Source organism: Dipodomys ordii, unplaced genomic scaffold (genome assembly GCF_000151885.1).
Source record: "Dipodomys ordii isolate 6190 unplaced genomic scaffold, Dord_2.0 Scaffold28, whole genome shotgun sequence".
NCBI lineage: Eukaryota > Metazoa > Chordata > Mammalia > Rodentia > Heteromyidae > Dipodomys > Dipodomys ordii.
This window is the reverse complement of record NW_012267244.1, coordinates 6781844-6802386: the sequence shown is the minus strand read 5'-3', so window position 1 is coordinate 6802386 and position 20543 is coordinate 6781844.

Genomic DNA, 20543 nt, shown 5'->3' with positions numbered 1-20543 from the left:
AGTTATTGCAAATAAGGGAAACCATGGGACCTATATTTCTTTGGGCCTGGCTGGATTCCTAATTTTAAATGAAAGGTTTTTTTTAGGAACTTATTTTATGTCTGGGCGGATTATTCCAGTTGCGACTCTGTTCTTGTTTCTCAGGAGGGGCAGGGAGAGCACATGTTGGTCTCTTCCATGGTACTGGAGGAGTCATCCAGAAGACCATCCATCATCTGTTGGCTTGGATGCATCCTTTAGTACATTTGCTGCACAGGTGCTACTCCAGAAGCAGCTCAGATTAGAACCATATGAGGAATAGCTTGTCAAAGGGCTAGACATATACTTTACATTTGCTTTTTTGATATGTGGTATTAGGCATTAGAGCCTTGCATTTTGAGCTAAAGGCTATGACTTTTTCACATCAAGAACTGCAAAACTAGTGAACAGTATACAGTTTAGAATAATATGTCTCAGGTAGATTGTGAGTTATACAGCTGGATGGCTTTCAGTTCCCCAACGACTACTTCAAAACCTTATGCATTCTTCATTCATTAATTTTACTTCTTGGCACACTTGTTTATATAGGCATAAGTTTTTTACTTCAAGGGAAAATATCAATTTCAATGACAAGTAAAGGAATAAATACAATAAAAACATTTTGCAAGAAAATGTAATCCTACAAATACAAAAGAGATAAGAAATAGTTGGCACCATTAGTTCATACCTGCAATCCTAGATACTTTGGAGTTTTAGACTGAGAGGATCATGGTTCTTGGTCAGTCTGGGCAGAAATGTTCATAGGAGCCCTTCTCAAATCATATCTGGGTACAATGGCATACACCTACCATTCCAAGATACATGGGAGACTAGATTAGAAGCGTGGTATTTCTAAGTTAGCCTCAGCTGAGAAGTCCATGAGATTCTATCTCAATGAAGGAAACTTGTCACTGTAGTGTATGTCTGCCATTTTTAGCAATTATAGGAAACCTATTTCAAAAAATAAGTGAAAACGCAGGCCTAGATGCATGATTTAAGGGGTAGAATGCCAGTCTAGCATGGGTTCCGAGTTTAAACCCCAGTACTGTCAAAACAAAAGAGAAAATTGAAATACTAGGATAACATCTGTGTTCAAATCTTTTCACCATCTCACTTTCTTTTTAAAGTCAAATGTCTTGTTAATAGCAAATCTGTGCATAAATTCTACTTTAAAGATATGAAGCTCACTGAGCACAGAACTGTCTTTGGTTTTTACTTTTATTTTGTTTCTTTTCCTGAATCCTAGTGATTCTGCTAGCACAATTTAGTCAGTTGGACTCAATAATTGGAAGAAAAGGGAAGGATTTAAGTAGCCATGATCACCATGACACAGGTATTCTAGTTATGTTAAGGAACAAGGAGAACCCTAAACAATAGATGTAATTACAAAGTGTTTCTTTCAAATCCCTCCTCTCAGCTTGATGCTTGTAACCTGAGCATAATTTCTGAAGCAACTGTCACAGATAGATTATAGAAAGCCAAAGGAAAATAAATCCTATCTTTTTGGTATTTATATATTCATTAGATTCTTCACCCTGTTTTGCATAACTTGAAAGTGGTATTGAAATTATTAATACAGCACAGATGGCCTTCTCAAGTCAGTCTGGCCTCTTCATACTCCTTGAGCCGACTATGTTTGTTTCATCCCAGATGGGTCATTCTGTTCCTGTCTTCACCTGTCTCTGTTCATGCCCTCTAGGGTCCACACATGACCCTTTTCCCTTACAAAGTCATTTCTGCTGAATCCAGCCTTCCCTTGCCTCAGATGAATGGTAGCATCTAATTACAGATTGCTTAGTATTCTTTGCTATACTGAGCTCTGATATTAATTTACCTTCACAAGTAGATAGTGAGCTCCCTGAAGACAGAGAACCTGTCATATATATCCCTTGGCACAAAGCAGAGCTTCCATTCTCAGGAGAAACTCTATGACAGAGAACCTGCTCTGTGCTATTTCATTTTTATTGTTTAATTGACAAGATTCTGCAGAGCATAAACAATGCCCTTGAAACCCAGGCACCCTTGGGAGCTATATTAATTTACGGCACATGGACCCTATTTATTTACTGTTTTAATATACTGAGTTGGTCGTGCTATCAATCACACAATCTGACAGCATTTTAAAAATGCAACACTTCTTCTATATGTTTTGGCTTTGTTTCTCTTGTGACCTTGGGGAAGAAGTGGAGTGGGAATCAGGGAGAGGAGCAGTTGTCATGCTCTGCTCTATCAACTTAGAGAACCTGAAGAAGAAAATGCAAAACAAGAATTCTTTTTGTCATTTTTTTTCTAAGAATGAAGAAGTATCCTTCCTCTCAATGTAGACAGGCACAGGTTTTTTTATTTTCCTGCCAGAATTACATGTAATGGAAAGGTGAGCACTTTGCTTACTGCAGCAAGTGTTGGGCTGAACCTGAATTATATCTGATTCTTTATATTTCCTGTGGGATGTGTGTGTGTGTGTGTGTGTGTGTGTGTGTGTGTGTGTGTGTGTGACAGAGATGAGTGGGTAGTCTGAGTACCAGTACCCTGGGACATTTTGAAGAAGTAGTCAAGATCTTATGTCCTGAAATGTCAAGTTTTCTGCCACTGTAGTAAGGATGAAAGAATTAGTGGCAATAACCTCAGAGTAGCAGAAGAGAGGATAGATTAATCCAAGAGGATAACTATAATCTATATTAATAACTCTATTTGGTATAAAGAAATTAACATTAGTGTGAATATTATAAAAATTTTAATGTGTGTAGTATCCATCATTTGAAGACATATGAACAAAAACATAATAACAAAAATTTAAAGCTGGCTTCAGTCTAACATTAAAGAGATGCCAGAAACTCTAGCAAAAGGTTTACTCTATAGAGGAAATCTTTAGGCCTGACAAGACCTTGCTCTTGGCAGGGGTCTGAGTAAAAACCTGTGAGTTAGGTAAAAGGTTCATTAGGCAAGTAAGATCTCCATGTGGGTAAAGGTAGAAAGATCTGAAGTCTAATATCCTTGCTAGTATTCTGAGAGTTAAATGCATCTGAACAAATGGGGATATTTGACAGATCTAGTGCTGACCTTTCTTACTTGGATGTGATATGCTTTCAAATAACTATCAAATCTAACTTTCACTTCCAAGGCTCCTACACCTCGGCACATTACTGACCTCAGAAACTAGGTCACTTGGCTTTAACTGCAAGATCATGGCAATAGCCTCTTTTCTGTTGTGATATCAAAATACTTGAGGCAATTAATTATAAAGAGAAAATATTTGATTTGATTTGTGGGCCTCTTATTCCATCATCAAGTGGCCTGATTGCTTATAGCCTCTTGACTTTTATGCTGGTACTGTGGCTTGAACTCAGGGCCTTCCCCTCTCACTTAGCTTGCTTGCTCATTGCTGGTGCTCTATCACATGATTCACACTTTCAGAATGATGTTTTGTTGGATAACTGGAAATAGAATTTCACAATTTTTTCTGCTTGGCTGGCTTCAAACTGTGATCCTCCAGATATCAACCTCCTCAGTAACTAAGCTAGGTATGCAGTGATGTTTTCAGCCTCTTTTAAGGGTAGCATATCATATTACAAGTATGTGGTAGAATAAACAACTCCCTATTTAATCCAGGAAGAAAAGAGGAAGAAGGAAGAAATGGGGGTCTCCATAATTGTTTTTGAGAGTACACCTCTAATGACCTGAGGGAGAAGCCCTCAACCTCCCCTTTCAGCATTCTGTGTTATCTCCCAATAGTCATCTTTGAGACCAAACCTTTAACACATGGATCCCCAGAGGATTCTTTCTAAATTCAAACCATAGAAATGCTACACTGGTGTCCAACATCTATTTAGCCATGTAAGTCCTGTGTCTGGCCTAGAGTGAACTCTCAGTCTCCAGATTCCTCTGATAAGTCTATGGGCTTTCCTGACCATGATGTACCTTCTTGTCTGGGAAAGAGCTGGTTTCAAACTCAGTGTATTCCTTTGGAATCCATCTAGAATGTAAATAACCTTCCCTTGGTAGGCAGCTTGTGTGGGGCGCAGTGTTTGCTCAGCACAGCTCATTTTCCTTGTACAGGACTGCAGAGGGAAGACAGGGCTGAGGTACGAGGTTTCTCAGAAATGTCTGTGTAACAAAGAAGCAGCTCTGTTTCTCAGGTGAATGACTTTGAGCTGATTGCTTTTATTTTTTCTCAAATATCTATCAGTACTTTGTAACTTATGAGCAAACAAACTGAACCAGAAAGTCATTTTTAAGTTAATTTTATATTTTGGCCCAGGATTAGAAAATAGCCTGTGTTCACACACCAGCTATATAGCCTGTAGCATAGAAACCGTGGTTGCTCTTCCACTACAGAGCAGGGGTATTCACTTAGAAGGAGATTAAGGAGAAAAGAGAAATAAAGAAAGGTCAGTTTCTGTTTGTAGTTAATTCTCAATGTCCCCTCTCAGAATCTCAATTGCTTCTTCTTCCTTATTTTTTTTCCATGTGTACCATGGCCTGGAGACACATTGGAAACACTAACGTCCTACATTCTCATCAAGAACCATGGATCACAGCACCATTTACTAACACTTTATTACAGTGTCCTGAGCTGCCCAGTCACCTCATTCTAAATTTAGGTTTAAATAAATAGAGCATTTGAGTCACAGTGCCACTAGAAAGTAGCTGAAATAAGGACAGATTGGTGTACTACTACTGTAGCGTGGTAAATGTGAGGGGTAGCTTTAAGAGTTATTTTGTGTTTTCTTTCTTTAACTATACAAATATTCAATATAAAGACACTGATCTTTTCTTCCTGGGAGATATTGAATAATTAAATATGTATCCAGATTTACTTTTATTCGAAAAGTCCCAAGAAGAAACAAGACTGTTGACCTCTTAGCCCCTTTAAAACCCTTGAGTAGTCCAGTTCCAGACTGATGATATTACATTGGCATTCTATGCCTGGATTCATGATCCTATCAACAATTGTCCCAGGAAGATGATGTCTGTCTTTCGCACACTCACTTACCACCTACTGTGAACCAGGACACACAGTGAAGTTACCATGAAATATTTACTGAAATGCCATGCACTTAGTTTTTCAAAACATTGTTCTTGGAGCTAAGTGTATAAAACTTAGTTTGAAACACTTAGTTTCAAAACATTGCTTTTTGGATACATATATAGTACCAAGACAAAAGCCACTATAAAATAGAAACTTTAAAAAGATGATCTTTTTTTACCTCTATCTCCTGGTGACTCAGTTTTCCTTTTCAATATTCCATTGGAATATACAAATATACTGCATTCATTTATAAACACAGAATATATATATATATATATATGCATACATGTTAGCAAAAATACTTTGGCTAGCAAAACATATACACTAGCAAAATACATATACTGTTTTCCACTTGAGTTCTGCACTTAATACTATATTCTGGAGAATTTTCCATCAACAACTAAGGAGCTAATATACTCTATAAAAGCTTCCTAGGATACATCCTGTAGATGTACATTTCACCAAACATTTTACTATGATAAATTATATAGTAAGAATTTCTTTGTATATATGTCACCTTATAAAGGAATAAGTATAGCTAAAGGATAAATACCTAGAAATAGAATTGCTGTGTAAAGCATTGACAAATTGCTCTCTACCAATTTTCTCTCCAACCAACTTATAATGCATGTGGCGACTATTTCCTTGACATGCCCTGTGACAGCCAAGTGAAGAATGTGACATTATTAATGGCAAGCACTTACATGGTACTTAGTTTGTGCCAGGCACTGGTCTATGTGCTTTACATATATTATCTCAAATAAGCCTCACAGGAACCCAGTGAAGGAGGTGCTTTTATCATCTCTCTTTTACAGATGCAATAAAACAATTTGCCCTAGGTCATCCAGTTGATAAATAGCAGATGAATTGGAGTTCAAGCCATCTAGTTCCAAGAGTCAGTTCTTGTAACCATGATCCTAAACTGCTCTTCATGACACTTTTCCTAAAATATTCTACATGACACATAATAAGAATTTCAAGGCATAAATGTCCATCTGCTGAATGAGGAGGTTCATATTAGTCTCCACCACAGGTATTTCCTTTACAGCAACCCAAATTCTTCTCCATCATTCACTGCAGATTTTAAGCTCCAGGATCACAAGTATATCATCTAACCTCCTACCAGTCTTATCAATATTCATGTAGGAGAATATCAATGTTCATGTAGATCAACTTGTCCTTGCTTTGTCCACTCAGTTACTCAACCACTTCTCTCACTGATGGCCCTGAATTCCACCCTACTTCAGTGTTCTTTCCCTGATATCTTAACTGAGGTTGAGGTCTTGTCATCATGAATAATTGCATCCATCTCCTTGATAATGACCTCGTTGGATATCCTAGCCTCAGTGTAATAGTTCCCATTTTACACACTTGCTCTCTTTCATACTTCAACTCTGTGTTAGGCCTCACTGATCTCAGTATTTTCCCATGGCCCCTCCCAACCCCATGCTGGTTTTGTCACTTGATGCTTGCACAGATATGCTTCACATTTCATTCTTGTAATTATTTTTGCTATATTAAAACTTCCTAAGAATACTCCTGCTAGTTTGACCCTTTTCAACGTACTGGTAAAAATACAAGTTACTATTAAAATGTAAGTGAAAATTAGTTGTTTAAACTGCCTCAAGATCCTCTCCTTTCATTAGGGAAAACAAAAAGCATTTTAAATGGTTTATGTGGCACTACAAAGACTTTTTTTACTTCATTTAAACTATGTTCCTGCTTTCTCACCATAATTAAGATATGCTTGGCTTGTCTTTGGTTCCTTCAATATTTCAGATACACTTCTAACCTGAAGTCATCATTTTTTATGGTATTGCAGGTAGAAACCAGAGCATACCAGGCAAGTTCTCTACAACTAACCAATATCTACTAATCTGCTTTGATTTCTTTGTATTTATCTTGTGCATTTTTGAGAATATTCTTTTTTCAGATATCATAGAGTATGCTTGTATGGACTTTTACTACATTCTGAATTCAGTGTCGCAAGTAGAATTTCAGTCCTCAAAGTCAATTGCACAAGTACTTTCTCTGTTGCTTTTAGGGTATTATGACTCAGTGTCAATGGGTGATAAAAGTTGAATTATTTATGGTTACAGCTTGATGTCAGATTAGGAGTCTTACACTCTCTTTTTCATGATCTCCTTATAAATCATACAAATAGATGGGTTTTAGAGATGGAAGGTATAGTGCATGGGAATATAAATGTCTTTGTCTATGTGGAGTAGACACTATAGACAGTCTATAGAAGCTACTGTCTTTGAAAATGTATTTCCTATTTCATTGTTTGCAGCTTTGCTTGTAATAATAGACAACTGGAAATAGCTTCAATATTTTCAAATAAAAGAGTGTGATGGGCATATTTTCACGGTAAAAAGCTATACATCTTAAAAAATAAACATAAGAAATATCTAGAAATTGCTCCCTAGCATGAAAAAAAGAACAAAAAAGTCAACAATTGAACAAAAATGTCTGAAAATGCTGTGCAAAGATTGTTCAACTAAGGTAAATATATAAATTATAAATGAGAAACTGCATAGAACTTTATATACAGTAGTCTACAAATTGGTGAAAACTTGAGCTCTAGTTAATGTTAAATAAATAGATAAAAGCCATTTTGTTGTTTGGAGTGTAACTGCCAGAGCTCTGGGGAAAAGGAGGCTTAAGAAGACATTGAGTCTTTATTGTATTGTTTCTAGAGTTTTATTATAAATCTATACACACTATTTTTTGTTCAAACTTTGTTATGCTGAAATATTGAACTAATTCACCTAGCAGAAACCAAGACATTGTTCTTCAGTAGACAGCTCATTGCTGTTCAACCTATGTTAGGTTCTGGGAAGGCATGATAATAGAAATCATCCCTAACCTAAGAATTAGTAAATTATGAGATGGGAAATTAGCCTTACAGAGACAAGAGTCCAAACTTTGTGTAGTTTAGGCAATAACCATAAGGTTGATGGTAGATATTATATGATATGAGATGGGGACATGAGTCATCAGGAGATATCAAGTGGTGAAGACATAACCCAAATTTGGTGTTGGAAGATATGTAAGACTTAGAGGAAAGAAATGGAGCACACAATCCAAGTGTGGATGACATGTAAGAAGAAGATTTAATAATGACACAAGTTAGAAAGGAGTAAGGCAAAAATGTTTCAGGGAGATGAACTGGCACCATGAAGATTGATAGAAATGGGTGAGTCTGGGGAGGAGGATGAAAAGTGTGAAAATCAACACAGAAAGCTAAGGCACTATATTTCTACCTGAAATAAAAGGATAAAACTTTTATGGACAGAAAAAGTTACTGCAGAAACCAAAGCACAAATATAGATCCAGATAAAATACTTTTGAAAAAAAGTTTTGATTTTTCTTACTTTGGGTACACATTGATATAACATATATTGAAATTAGATCATGCCTTTCAAATTAAGAGCTGAAGTGTAAGAAGCAATCTTATATAGGTCTGTCAGTATGGTTATTGGCCAATAAAGACACAAATGACAATAAATATATTAATACAGTTGAATGTAGACATAACTCATTATCAAAAGTGCATACAAGCAAAACAAAAGCTAAACATGTTAATAATTTAGGTGGAAAAATCTAGATATAAAAGGAAATGTTGAGAAACTTGGTAGGCAGAATAAAGAAAACATAAACAGAAAGTTACTGATTGTTGAGAAGAGGAGAATACTTTTATGAAACCCCTAATACAAAAATTTAACCCTGATTCCAGACATGAAAAAATAAAGTCTTTTTATCTACTTCCTAAGGTTTGGTACAACCCTCTAGGATGATAAAAAATAGAGTAGGATCCAAAGTCTGAGCTCAAAAGGGCAGAACAGAAGCATAAACTGTAGACTGTGTAGGTTGCCTCAAACTCATACGGAATATATGGATATCTGCTGTTACCCAAACAGTATATCTTAATAAAGTAGGAAGCATATAAATAGCAATCTCATAGTAAATACATGAGACAAACTTGAATGTGAAATGACTTGTCTTATCACTTAGCACCTAGCCCTATCAGAGCCAGTAAAAGTAGCAATACCTAAAAGCAATACCTATACTTTTTCTCTTTTTGTTCTGCCTTATCACTGAGTCACAATCAAAAGTCTTTTTTATAGTCCTCTGGGATTTTGCTTCAACATAAAACTCCACACTATACATGGTTCCTCCCTAATCATCTTCTACCTCACTTTTGTTTGGGTTTTTCTTATAATTCATTTTTATAAAGAAGAACCTTTTGTTACATCACATATAGCTTTGATCGTTAAGCTGTTAAGTTTTAAGCTACCCGATCTGATTTCTAATAGTTTCTGCTATATTCTTCTATAGCAGAATAAATAATTACTATCAAAATGTCCACTCCTTAATTCCTTGAATCTGTAAACTTATTATGTTAAATAGCAAAAGTACCGTACAAATGTGATTAGGGTTATGGCCCTTTTAGTTATCCTATTTTATCCATTTGAATTGAATCTAATTACAGGAGCCTTTGGAAGAGGAAACCTTTCCTAGCTGGAGTCCCTTAGAGAAATGCAGAGGGAGGCCTCTACCTGCCATTACTGATTTGAAGATGATTTGGTAACTAGACTGTAAAAGAGAGTAGTCATAAGGTACTACAAACCCTCAGCTGACCATCATCAAGCAAACAGCATTTTCAGTCCATCAACTTGTAATGAATTCTGCCACCAACCTGATTGAACAAGGAAGCAAATTTCTCTGGGAGCCTAACAAGGGATCAAAATATACCAGTTTGGCATGTGGGTTATTTTGAGTTGTGGGAAAGTTTTGAAAGGAGGCTTCTGGGAACATTATCTGGCTAAAAGCGAGAGATTCTGAGAAATGAGAACTGCCATCAATCCTCTCTTGTGGCTAAGTTTTAGTCTCTTGGAGAGCGTGGAAAGGTCATGCCAAGATGGGCCATCACAACAAATCTTACTCCAAGTGTTTGCTCCATATATTTACCTTTCCACAGTTTGCTGCCTTAGATGTCTAAAACCTTACCTGTGTCTTGTCACTCCTCTGAGAATGCATTGTTCTGGGAGGTGCTGTCTACCAGGCCCAAGTCTAACTTTCCCTTTCTGGTGATCATCACTAAGTTGCTCCTATATGTATGTAGCATATATGTTGTGTTCTGCCTGTATTGATTAGCTTGTTTTTCTCCTACTAATCTATCTTTCATCAATCAAATTCCCAGGATTTCTGACCTACAGAAATGGTGCATTTACAATTTTATGTGGGATGAAACTATTGAGATTTTTTCTTCTGGAGTAGTACTAAGTTTAGATTCAGAACTTTGTGTTGGATAGATGGGCCCTTATCACTTCTGCCATACCTCCAACCCTTTTTTGCTTCAGTTATTTTTCTAATAGGGTCTCATTTTTTGCAAAGCCTAGCCTATACCACAGTCTTCCTATTTATACTTCCTAAATAGCTGTGTTGGAAGGTGTGTACTAACATACTCAGCTTTTATTAGTTGAGATGGTTTTATTAGTTGAGGTGGGAATCTCAGCAACTTTTTCTCAGACTGTTCTTGACATGTGATCTCAGTTTCTAGCTAGGCTCATAAGCCTAAGACAGTGCTTGACTTAAGCTACTAATGATGTGGTAACAAAAGAAAATGAATATATCTTCTTTGTGTTGTTAAGAAAATACAAACTATTCTCTGGGATTAACTTTGCTCTTGTTATTTTCATTTCTACTCAGAATGTAGCTGATAGGCACAGTTCTTTATTTCATAAAGTAACTCCTTCAGTTGCTTCTGGGTAACTCTGATGCTTACCCATGTGTACTATACACAATAAATTCATCTTAAAATCTAATACATAGAATATTGAAGTGCCTAGTATTTATTGCCTCAAAACAGAAATAAACACTATAATATTGAATACTTATAAATCAAAAGCCATAAAGAAACTGTATGGATTATCACCAAGAAATTACTTGTATAAAAATTCATTAATTAATAAATCTGTAAGATTAAAGCAACATAGCAAAGAACTAAAGGTCTTCAGATAAGTAAATGAAAAATACAGGACAAAAACAGGTAAAATGTAAATTATGAAATTAATTTCAAGAAAATATTACTAAGTAAAACAAAAGAAAGTCACATCTTATCAAACATTAGTCATATTTATTCCAATATTTTCATGAGTCATAGGGCAGGAGAAATTTATATGTATATAGTTTTCGTCAATGTTTAGTCCTCAAAATTAAGCAGACTGTTCTGATAGAAATATATAGTAATTTCCAGTACCTCACCTTTAAGAACATGTATTTGTTTTCAAGTTCAGCTACCCCAAAAGATATGAGCTATAAAAGTCAATGCCTAGTGAGTTAGTCAGGTCACTTTGTTGTACAATGATGAGAAAAATGGGGCACAATATTTCACTCATGTGGTTTTGGGAGTTCTTCTTATACAAATACTTCAGCTCATCTTGTCCCCTACTCTTTGTTTAGTGCTACAGCCATAACCAACTCTTCTCAAGCCTTGAAAAAATGTGTACAGGTATTAATTTCACCATAACATAATTTAGCAGGCTATACATACTTGTAGCATATGCCTAGGTTTTAAAAATGTTTCTTATGTTATGTAAAACTTAATGTCCACAGAATCTCACTTTGCATTTGTGACTTTGAACCCCAGAAGTGTGTGTGTGTGTGTGTGTGTGTGTGTGTGTGTGTGTGTGTGTGTATGGAGGGGGGAGTATCTTTCACCTAAGAGGAAGAAGATCTGAAGACATTTTCTTCTCCTCTCAGTCCAGGTTTCTGTACCATTTATGCACAGTGAATCCATGTCATATTAAGCTCCTGAATCATCTTTCATTCCTTCCATATGTAAGTAACATGCTCTTCACTTCTATCTGGAGTACTTTCCAAGAATGCATGTTACTTCATGAGACAAAAAGAAAGATGTTTTGAAAGGCAAAGAAGAGATTTGCATTTTGCTATTGATTTTTCTATGTTTATTAAAAAGTTACAGAAGAATGAAGATCTAGGGAGCAAAAAATTATACCATGTAGAGTTTTATGCTCTTTGGCAGTTGGAAGAGGGGGTTATAGGGCAGGAAATAAAAATATTTTTCACTTTCCCCCCTATTTTTCTTTTCCCTTCTTTGTGATTAAGTAATGGCACTAATTTGAAAACGTCTTTTCACACCTAGGGACCTTTTCCCTTGAGAAAATTCACCCCTGTAATTTCTTAATAAAGACTGTGTGCAATGCTGCCAATGTATATGTGTTAGACTGATGTTTTAATGGCTACATATTTTTTAATGAATGATTTTGAATGAAAGGTTAAAAAGCTCATTTTAGAAAAGTCAGAGATGTAATGACAGAATTTTTGCATGAAGACCCTTTGGCATTCTTTCAAAAAATTTAAAACTTATTCAGCAAGAGAAAAGACTGTGTTAATACTCTCTGTGCTCTCAGAAAAATTAACACTTTGGCAGATGTCAGTGATGCAGTTTTTATTAAGTGATGACCTTGCTTCAGATTTAAGGTTTGGAGTAATTTTTCTAAATGAACAGCCATAAAATGTTTATGAACTGAAATGATTTATTATAGGAAGTTTCTAAATTACCTCATTTGAGGAAATAGAGAAAAAAGTAGAAATCAAAAGCAAGGGATGCAATAGATGAACACCTGTAGATGGCACTGATATTTGTTGTGTTTCTTTCAACCTTCAGATTGTAATCTGTATACCATGACATAAACTGATATTTTAAAAAAAAGTTTTAGCAGGATTTATCTTAATGTTACAGATGTAGAGAGAAATAGAAGGAAAAGAGGGATATTCTCTGCTCCTGAAGCAGAAAATGGGAGTTGATGACTCAAAGTTTTAGCTCCAATCTGTGTAGTGTTTATACTTTCTGAGTTGGGAGAATATAACTCAGATGATAGTTTTGGGTGGATCAGATAGGTAAGGCCTACCCAAGACACAGACAACAGGTAACCATCAGGACATCTCTTTACCAAATATGTCTTTCATTCTTTCTATGTCTCTAATTCACTTGAGGAGCTTTGCAGCTTCTTAACATCGCAAAGTTGATTTTATGCTGTGTGATGACCATAACACTGGTAATCTAAACCAATTTTTCCTAAAAAACTCTTCATTATCTGTTTTGGAAACATCACTAGGAATGAACAGAGATGCAGACCTGAAATGACTTTATTCAGCCTGGAAAAAGTAATTTGCTCAGAAACAGAAGCCTTCCATGAGATGAAGTTGGTTTGGATTTGTACAAATTTATAATGTCAGTATTAAGATAGGAGACTCAGAATATGGGGAAAGAAAAGTAAGGACATTCTGGAAACAAATTCAGAGAGTCAGAGTCAGCAAACCGCCAGTCAGTGTTTTACTCCAATCTTGAATACTTTTTAGCTAACTGCTCACTGCTTCATTCTTCCTGTTCTTGAATGTGAAGAGACAGTATAATCATTTGGTCTAAAATTTCAAGTCTGCTTTGGAAAAGTGAATAGTGTAAGAGTGAGAATTAGATTTTATGCTCATCTTTACCCTTTTTATTTCTTCCTGTGAGTCAAGGGAATTATATATGAGCACTACTTAATTGTCTTGAGGTTAGAAATATCTATTATTGAGCACCAAAAGGTACAGAAGTGCAGCCTATTTCAGAATTCACGCTCTGCTAATTTCCTTTGGGTCAGGGGAGAGAAAAGGCAATGTCATGAATTTAAATTCTCAAACCACAAGAGAAAATAATGTCCAAGAAGTAAATTGTTCTAGAAAAGTAATCAGATCGCCATCTAGCCAGGCCCCATTAGAGATTTTTTTCCTCTATTGTAAAAGATTCAGAAATGAATAGAGGTGAGATATTTTCTGGAGTGCATTATATCTAAGTATTTGGATACAAGTATGACAGATTCTTCAGAAAAGAAGGTTCTAGTCAGGCTTTCTAAATTCTCTTCTATCTGTAATGTCTACTTTCTTTTCTTGGTGTTTTATATTTGCAAATTAAAATTATAAACAAATTAGCAGTTAGTCTGATTGTTTGGGGCAGCTAGATGAAGAAGCTTAGATCCTAGTAAAATATGATTGACCTCAAGGACCTTATCTAGTGGTTTGCAATCAACCAGTTGACTCAGATGTTGGCAAATCTCTATTCACAGCATTACTACAACACTTGGAACCAATGCTTTAAGTATGAGTCCCAGGAGACTTTATCCATTCAAGATGCTAATGAGTTTAGTTTCACACATGTTACATGCTTACAAGTCCTTTATTGACTCAAATTTTCTCATAGAAATAAATAGAAGACAACAAGATTGTTAGGAAATTAGGTGACGTTTGGGAAGCTGCTTTAAGTAATGCCTTTATAATATAGTAACAGGAATGTTTCAGTAGTTAGGGAGAATTAATAGTTACATTTCTTCTTCACCGTCACTGGGGATTGGAGTTAAAATAGCCACCAGATTAATGTGGTCTCTATAATTATAAAGAACAAGTTCTTGGTAACGTCTATTTGGTGACTTTGTCTAATATTTCTCAGAAAAATCCTTGAGTCTTCACTTGCGGAACTGTGGTGAGACAGCAAGTCTGTCTGAGAGACCCCCATCCCAGGCAGATTCTGGTTTGTAATGCTGCCAACCAGAATGGCTCTGAGCCCAGGCTGAGTGGCCAAACCTGCCCAACTTGGCTATGGAGACCTGTACAATGCACAATGCAGCAAAACCTGGCTTGCTAGGCATTTGGGGTCATGGAAATTTAATTTCTGCTTTTAAGAATATCCTTGAAGCAAACAGTGAGCAGTGCATAAGAGATCTTTGTATTCCTCTCCCCATTCTATGTTACTCATATTTAAGTAAGAGTTTACAAGTTTACAGTCAAGTAGAACGTTCTGTAGGGAGGAAAAGTCGTGATGGAAAAATATAGTTCAAATTGAGATCAAGGAATCAAGTGATAGGATGCGTTGTTATATGAGAAATTTTCTCATTGCCAATGCTGGGTGTGTAATTCGCTCATTTACACCTCCTCAAGAGGAATTCTTCTAAGGATGAAGTTTGGCTCTCAATGTACACATCAGAAATGAAGATGTAGTAATAATTTTAGCCTCATTATAAGACAAAACACATCTAATGTCTTTGTCTCAAATATCACAGAAAATATACCTATGCATCTCTATACGTGTAAGAATAAAAACAATATAAAAATACTAAAATAGGACAGAAAAATGCCATCTTAAAAATACTGTCTTACTACAATCAGACAAACTTCTGTTATGTATTAGGTGCTTTCTATTTTGAACTCTGGAATTTTTTTTAAGAAAGCAGTGCTTTATGGTTGTTAAAATATAGTTTTAGGTGAGATTTAATTAATTAAATATTTTAGGTGGCATTTTGTGTTTTGCTTTGATAGTAGTGAAATTTAAACTCAGGAACTCATATTCATGACTCCAGCCATTTTGGCTTTGATTATTTGAGGGATACGGTCTTGAGAATTTTCCTAGGCCAACCTGGATCATGGTCCTTCTATTCATGCTTGGGGCTCTAGGTCAGGCGACATGACTCTAGGTCATGACTCTCAGAATTTTCTGTTGAGATGGGGTCATGTGATTTATTTCTCCCCAGATTGGAGTTCAATGGAAACAATTATGTTAAGTGAAGTAAGTCAGGATCAGTGAGAAAAAGGGTACATGTTTTCTCTTTTATGCGGAAGCTAGATTTAGCATGTAAACTTGCAAGTCAATATATTAGGTGGTATCCAAATATATACAAATCTATTAACTGAATTATAGTAGATTCAAAGGAGAACTCTAACTGTGTAATTCCTTAGAAAGGTAAAGCTTTGACTAGTTTAACACAATAAACATCAGGAAGCTAGTACTTGAAAGGGGTAGAATGGGGTCAAGGGGAAAAGGGTAATCAAATGAAAAGGAGAAGAGCTGGGAGAATGCGGGCAAGAACTCAATGTGTATCTTACAAAATTAAAAATAAACAAAGAAAGGGGTAGATGAGGGAGGGATGAATGAGAATGTTGAAAGGGGTGACACCTATCAAGATGCATTGTATTCATAAACTGTTTTGTTAAATGGTAAATCCTTTATACAACTACTTAAAGATAATTAAAAATGATTTTTAAAAGATTCTCATAATCTTAAAAAAGATTGCCATTGTCTGAGCCACTGGAGTACCCAGGATTATAGGTGTGAGCCTCCTCATTAGGCTTGGACACTAAAATTATGCTCAATCTTGAATTTTATTATTTACTGTCTTGATAACCAATATTTTCTTTGTCACTGGGAGATACAAATAACAAAAAGAATACTAGCCTCTTTATATTCTGTATAGAAATGCCTTTCTTAGAGCCATATAACAGGCCCATACAAGAAAAACATACTTAAATTCATAGAGAAACCAAAAATCAACAGTTGTGTCCCTAGTAGAAACTCATTTTTAGTGGATTATTACTTTATTAAGCTCAGACTAAATAAATGTGTTGGCTACACCACATCCTTGTATTAACTAAACTGACCATCAACACCACTGTAATCCTCAACAATAGCTTCTTATTCAGAATAAGATGATAAGAATTGGCCTGAATATTCATACACCTTTCTGATATCTATCTATCTATCTATCTATCTATATATATATATTTTTTTTGTCAGTTGTGGGGCTTGAACTCTGGGCATGGGCGCTGTCCCTCAGCTCTTCAGCTCAAAGTCAGGAAAACTTGACTTGAGCCACAGTGCCACTTCTGGTTTGCTGAGTGGTTTATTGGCAATAAGAGTCTCATGGGCTTTCCTGCCCAGGCTGGCTTTGAACAGTGATCCTCAGATCTCAGCCTCCTTAGTAGCTAGGATTACAGGCATAAGCCATCAGTGCCTGGCCCTTTTTTGATATTTTAAAAATAATATACTGTTTTTAGCCTGATTGCTGGATAAATGAACATAATTATGACAAAAAACATGGGCAAATCAACACAAATTGTTACACTAACTTTCTTGAAAGTTACTGCTTGCTGTTCTAAGGACCAGCTTTCCTTTATGTCCATTTGGTATTTTATTATCCCACGGCCCCTCTTAGATACAGTTTTTAGAGACAAGCACCATTCATCATATATATAAGTTTTCCTGACCATGAACTGCCCAAAGTAGGAAGTCTATACATTTGTGACTCCCCTAGGGAGGAAAGTGGAGTGTTTTCTTCCAACACTGGAAGTGTGTTACTGCTCTCTACAAGTTACTCCCCAGGGCCAGTTCCCAGCAAAGATTCAAAGCAGTGAAATGTGCTTCCAGAGCTCTAAGCCTGCCCATTTTTATTCCTCCCCATTCTTCAAGAGCACACTACTACCCTGTGAACATTTACTCTTAACCCTGTCAAAATTTACTCTCAGAAAAAGATCTCATTGAAATCTTTTGAAGCCTTAGGTTAAAAATGTGTGTCACTTCTCTTGAGGTGATTTGTAAATGTTAATCATAATTCTCACTGTAGCATTAAATGATCTGTTTCTTTTAAGGAATTCCATTGGGTAGGTAATGAAGAGATTTGGAAGGGATAGCAGAGAAAGCTTCTAAAATATTGGAATGCTACCTAGAATACTTGAAGTCTCTCCTCTTTGTCCCTTTTGTCTGTCATTTCTTTCTCTCTCTTCCTCTCTCTCTCCCCCCCACACAAACACACACACTAAAAGAAAGGATTATGTATTATCTCTCCAACATTAATTAGGTAGAACAGTAATTATTATTTGTATATTTTTCACTATCATTTTTATTATAATAAGCATCCATGAGAGATTAAGTTATTTCTTAAAGGTCACAAAACAGAACTAGCATTCACTAGCAAGTACAAAATCAAAATGTCACTCATATTTAGTCTTTTTCTTTGTTTACTCTACTCATATTTGTTGATTTTGTTGTGTACTAAAAGTATTAATCAAGCATTTTTCCTGGCTCAAATCCATGTAAAAGTATGGGAGATACCAAGCAAGAAAACTTAAATGCAAAGTTTTTCTTGGAAAGTTGCAGGAACAACCACCACTATTTTACAGTCTGAGGTGTTCATTCCATTGCTTTTTCCCATTTCTGAACTGAAACTTCCTTTATTATCTTTGTTTCATCTTTTGTGTTAGTTAATATATGGTATTGCTCTTGAATTACTAACTTATCTGTTACAACTTAAGTGTTGTGAGGAATGAAGATATTACATCTCCAACTGGGAATTTTCTCTACAGAATAAATATTTTATTAGAAATGTTTGTCAACATCTTCATGCCTTATTTTACAATTCCTCATAGTTTCCTTTTATTAATATTATTACCATTGTCCATATTATATCATAATTTTTTCTTATTTAAAGAGTGTAGACCCTTTAATAAATGATACTGTAGGCTCTACTTCCTATGCAAACAAATGTCTATACATGAGAACTTTCTGGCTCTCAAAATAAGTAAAAAGGATAATATTGATACTTGAAATGTTGACTTTCTCATGCTGTAGTTATGACTCTTTAATCAACTCTGCATTCAATAAAAATTAAAGAGCATTAATTAGTAATTTCATATTTTAATGTTTGCTGCATTAAGCAAAGGGTATCATAAAAAAGTGTTGACTTCCATTACTAGGTAAGCACCTTGAAATTCATCTACTTTCATTAACTTAGCAAGTATTTAATATTCCAGGCACTTGTCTTGAGCTGGAGAAAAAAGAAATGGGCAAAAGAAGCACCCTGCCTCTGCTATGGACTAACTGGGGAGACAAACAATAGTCAAATAGAAATGTTAGTGAATTGATGGCTACCAATGAAAATGAGTACTCTGAGACAAGCAGGGGAGAAATTCTAACTTTCTAAATTTCTAACTTTGCTATAACAAACAATCTGCCCTAAAGTGGAAAGCCGGGTAACAAGGGATTCCAGAGTAAAGGATTTACTTATAAGCTGGGACCTGAAGGATGAGGAGGAATACTATTTAGAAGCTGGACAACAAAGAAACAAAATAGAATGCTCAAACCCTGGCATTTGAAGAAAAAGAAGAGCTAAAAATGGAAGCAGAATAGTTTTCCTTCAATCCCTAGTCAGAGTGAGAGACTGATGATGAATGAGGCCAGGGAGATGAGCTAAGTAAGGGCCAGACTATGTGGATGTCTCAGGTATTGGTAGGGATATTGTTCTTTGCATAAAGAGCAATGGAAACTTGCTGCACAATTTTAAGCTTAAAAGCATTGTGAAAAGATTTATTTTTCCTCCTGATAGGAATTGCATGATGAAAACAAGTAACTCAATCATCATTTTTTTCCTAAATTTCAATTATTATAAAGCTTGAAGGGAAGGGAATTAGTAACATAACCTATAATATTAAGTAATTGTGTCTCTGCTCTCTCTCCAAAAAATCTGGCTTATCCAAATTAATGAAAATCTATTTACAAAAATATTTCCTAATATTCACTTTGGAAGATATTATAGAAAATTTTGAGTTCTCATGAATGGTGTAAAGAAAATATAATGAGTAATAACCAGTGCCTAAAACAGATTTATAAGTTAGATATAAATGTCCTCAATGAATATAATTCTGTATAGGGAAGACATTATATACTTCATTATTTTATAAAGATATTCTAATCATCTGTGTAATTTTCCCCACAAGAAACATGAATGTTTTAGAGAAACATGAGATCAAAAGGAGATTCTGTTTTGGCAGAAGTACACCAAAATATTTTGGACAATATATTTTTCTTAATGCTAAAAAGCACCACATATTTTATAGATTAATATATTATTTTATTTATTTAGTCTGTCCTGGGGCTTGAACTCTGGGCTTGGATGCTGTCCCTGTGCTCTTCAGCTAAAGGCGAGTGCTCTAACGCTTGAGCCACAGCGCCACTTATGGTTTACTAGTGGTTTATTGGAGTTAAGAGTCTCACGGACTTTCCTGCCCAGGCTGGCTTTGAACCTCTATCCTCAGATCTCAGTCTCCTGTGTAGCTAAGATTACAGGCATGAGCCACCGACACCTAGCTGATATATTCTTTTATTAGACACATTTTAAGGAATGTAGACTCTATGCCAGACACTGGTTCTATGCACGTGGTAGAAAGATAAAATAAAATAGTTCTTTATCATTTATTAGTTCCAATAGTTCTTTATTATCTATTTACTCCTCTAAAAGTGTATATGAGTATATAAACAGGGTAATACAGTGTATAGTCTGTTGGATGTTACAAAAGAAAATGTGACTACTAGAGTGTTATGAAGACTTAACATATATGTACGCAGTTATATAGTATATATTTACATATACAAATCAATACCAATGGTGGTGTTATTTGAGTGGGTCATAATGCTGGCACCTACAATCAGTGACTATCTTTTTTTGGGGGAGGGGTCTGGTTGTGGGGTTTGAACTCTGGGCCTGGGCACGGTCCCTCAGTTCTTCAGCTCTAGGCTAGCACTCTACCACTTGAGCCACAGTGCCACTTCTGGCTTTTTTCTTTTTGCTTATGTGGTGCTGAGGAATTGAACCCAGGGCCTCAT